Genomic DNA, 4,125 nt, shown 5'->3' on the forward strand with positions numbered 1-4,125 from the left:
CTTCCTTCCTTCCTTCCTTCCTTCCTTCCTTCCTTCCTTCCTTCCTTTCTTCCTTCCTTCTTTCCTTCCTTTCTCATTCTTATTTTTTTCCTTTCTTCCTCCTCCTTCCTTCCTTTTTTTTTTTCTTTTTTAAGAGAGAAAAAAGTGATGATTTTCCTTGGATACAGTGTTAAATGGATGAGGAGCCCATATCTCTAATCACCACTGAAGAGACATGAGCTGTGGGTGCAGTGCTAGCTCAGAGGCTATGAGAAGGCACGGCTCTTGCAGAGGACCCCAGTTCAGTTCTCAGCACTCAGATGGCTCACAACTACCTGTGACTCCAGCTCCAGGGGATGATCTGATGCCCTTGACCTCATGGACACCTGTATTCATGCTCATATACCCACACACAAACATTTACATAATTAAAAATAAAATAAATCTTTTTTGAAAAAGGAGAGCCACAAGTTATGGTTTCTGTTTGTTTGTGTCTCTTTGTTGATCTGGTGCCTCAGATCTCATTGGATATTCTTGCTTTGGACATCATTTATGTCTTTATTTATCCAGTGGCTATTGGGAGAGCCCATCTGTGACGGATGTCAAAGGAGATGTTCCCTAGCAAAAGGTGACTTTGCTGATGCCTGTATTTCTCTGCTATCAGGTTTTGAAATGGAGCAAAGGTAATTAGTACATCAAGAGACTGTATTAGAACGGTAGCAGGAGTGCTATGGGCTATTTTCTTTGTCAAGCTGTGCTGTGGGGCACGTCAGAGTGCTTAGTGGCATGGCATGTGCTCGAGCAGGCCTTCAACCCATATTGAGAAAGGCGATGATGATGGTGACAGTGACAGGGATGAGGGAGCCACGGCGCCTTGCAATTTGTGGTAAACAATGGCAAGCCCACAGCAACGTCCGTTGATATTGACTTCCCGGCAAGTGCCTGAGAGACGATAATTAACTGGAGAGACGGCTGTGAGTCTCTTGGTAACAGGCAACCTTTAATTCAGCTGAACAGTAGTGATCAGTGCGGTGTCTGGAATAAACCATTAATTGTATGAATGACGATGTTTCATGGCAATTATAAATCCCCCAAGGGGGACATCTTGGGGAAGAATACCTGTGGAGACCTTCTGAGTGAGCTCAGTGTGGTGATGGGGACCGAATGGGGTCAGCCCAGACGCAGGTGTTTGCTTTGGCTGCCTTGAGGCTGTATCTGCTGCCTCATGACGGCCTTGGATCCCAGCGATCTTGCTTTGTTTTTGGTTTGGGTTAGTCAGATATACTGAGGCCCAACTTTAGCACAAGTGAAAGATAGCTGTTCTCAGGATGTTGCCCGAGATCCTGGCTCTGTCTTCTGAGCTGAGCCTGGTGCGGTATCCTCCCGTTTCAGTAAGCTGTTGCAGGGAAAGGCAGCTGTTGGCTCTCACATCACTAGTAATGGAATCTGTGATGAGTCTAATAGCCTAGCATTTTACACACCAATCTATAACATTTTCTGTAACGGGTCCTTATGTTGGCACTGTTTCCACGTCCATTTTCTATTTCCTTATTTTTTCTTAAAGGTCATTTTGTGCCTGTCCTCCCTTTCTTAACCAAGAGCCTCTCCTCAGATTTGGGACTTTGGATAATGTCTTTCAAATTAGTACCTGAGGAAGGGCGGGAAGCAGCCTTGTTTGGTGAGCCTCTGTCTCCTGCCAGGGCCAGTGAAAGCAAGGCGTGGAGAATAAAGAAGCAGAAACAACTAGCTTGTTGGGAAGGGGCAGGAATGGGATGCAGTCTGGAGAGTCAACTCTCTGGGCTCAAAAGGTAATGAGTGAACCTTCTCCCAGCATGGGAGGGAAAAGCAATCAAACACAAATGATAATGATTTTCACTAGAAAAAGGCCTCTATTGTTATACCCTATTTTACAACAGTCCAGGTGCGCAGATGAAATCCAGATCATGACGTCAGCTACCTGAAAAAAACAGGTAATCTTTACAACCATTTTTTGTTGTTGTTGTTGTTGTTGGGGGAGGTATTACTCCTTTTTAGAGACGCTAACAATAGATCAAGAACTTTACAAATAAGCCTGGCAAGGTGGCATATTCCTTTAATTCCAGGATTTTGGAGGCAGGTGAATCTTTGAGTTTGAGGCCAGCCTGGTCTACAGAGAGTTTCAGGACAGCCAGGGTTACATAGAGGAATTCTGTCATCCCCTCCCCCTGCCCACCAAAAATAACTAACTAACTAACGAAAGAAAGAAAGAAAGAAAGAAAGAAAGAAAGAAAGAAAGCTTTGCAAGTACTGTGCATAAATGATACCACCAGCTTCTCAAAGCAAACCTGTGAAGTAGGTTGCATTACTATTTTCATTTCATACACGAGTGAACTGAAACCTGGGGATATCATGTAAGCTGTTCAGCTTTCACAGGTACCCCAGAAGTCTTCCCTGGGCTTTTATCTTTAATCCCACTGAGATCTTATTGATACAGGTAGGGGAATGAGACTCAAAGAGGCTCAGTGACATCACTCAGTGTCACATTGTAGGTTCTAGACTTAGACAAACTGACTAAATTGAACACAGTATTATTCTGCCCCTTTCCAACCCTACAAAATTAAAGGATATCATTGGTCAAAGGGGTCCCAATGATGGTGAGTAATCATTAGAATCAGTTCGTGAGGATGGGACACAGTTGCCTATCTGTATCCTTAGGCTTTGGTCCCAGGACTTCTTGAGGATACTTCAACTAGAAGATGTATATGAAGTCCCTTAGGTGGTGAAGGATTTACATGTAACTTATACATCCTTCTGTATGCGCAATCACCTCCATATTGCTTAGAGTACTAAACACAGTGTAAAGTTATAGAGTTATTATGCTGTGTTGGTGCGTTAGTCAGGGCTACTATTGCTGTGACGAAACACCGTGACTAAAGCAGCTTGTGGAAGAAATGATTTATTTGGCTTATACTTCCACATCACAGTTCATTGTCAAAGTAAGTCAGGGCAGAAACTCCAACAGGGCAGGAAGCTGTCAACAGGAGCTGCTGCAGTGGCCATGAAGGGGCACGGCTTGCTGGCTTGCTTCTCATTGTTTGCTCAGCCTGCTTTCTTATAGAACCCAGGACCAGCAGCCCAGAGATGCCCCCACCTCCCAGTGCCTGGGCCCTCCTCTGTTAACCACCAATTAAGGAAATATCCTACAGCTGGACTTTTGGAGACGTTTTTCTTTTCATTTTCTTCTTTTATTGAAAATAGATTCTTTTCTCATAAAGTATATCCTGATTATAGTTTTCCCTCTTTCTACTCCTCCCAGTTACTCCCCATCTCCCCTTCCCTGTGGGTCAATTCTCTTTCTGTCTCTCATTAAAAAGAACAGGCTTCAGGAGATAAGAACCAAATCTGACAAAAATAAAACATAATAAGACAAAGCAAAAACTATCATATTGAAGTTGGACACGGCAACCCAACAAGAGGAAAAAAGTTCCCAAGAGCAGGCACAAGAGTCAGAGACCCACTTGTTCTCAGAAGCTTAGAGGCATTTACTCACTTGAGGTTCTCACCTTTCAGATAACTCTGGCTTTCGTCAAGTTGACATAAAACTATACAGTACAATTGGTTATGGAATAATAGCAAGATGAATGCCCATACAGCTTCAATGTTAACATTGAGATTGTAGACCTGTTCTCATAGTACATGTCATCAGCAATGAATCTTTTGTTTGAAATGTTGGATATCATCATTTCAGTCTGTATTCCCTAGACGTGAGAAACACAGGCAAGGTTTATATGCTCATACTCAGTTGGCATCAAGAGTAAGGGATAAAGAGAACTTAGGCATGGCACCAGGGGATGCAGATTGAAAGCTGTATGGCATCAGTTTGGCCATGTTGTCACAAGGAAAAAGCAAGTGCTCAGTTCTGGGAGAATGTCTTCAGCCACACTATGGAGAAACACTTGTTTTAGCTATTTCTCTGTTGCTATGAAGAGATACCATAGCCAAGGCAACTTGTGAAAGAAAGTTTATTAGGGCTTACAGTTTCAGAGGGTGAGACCATTACCAACATGGTGAGAAGCATGGCAGTAAGCAGGCAGGCATAGTGCTGGAGAAATAGCTGAGAACTTGAGAGAGAGAGAGAGAGAGAGAGAGAGAGAGAGAGAGAGAGAG

This window comes from Psammomys obesus, unplaced genomic scaffold (genome assembly GCF_907164565.1).
Source record: "Psammomys obesus unplaced genomic scaffold, mPsaObe1.curated_primary_1811, whole genome shotgun sequence".
In the NCBI taxonomy this organism is placed as follows: Eukaryota; Metazoa; Chordata; class Mammalia; order Rodentia; family Muridae; genus Psammomys; species Psammomys obesus.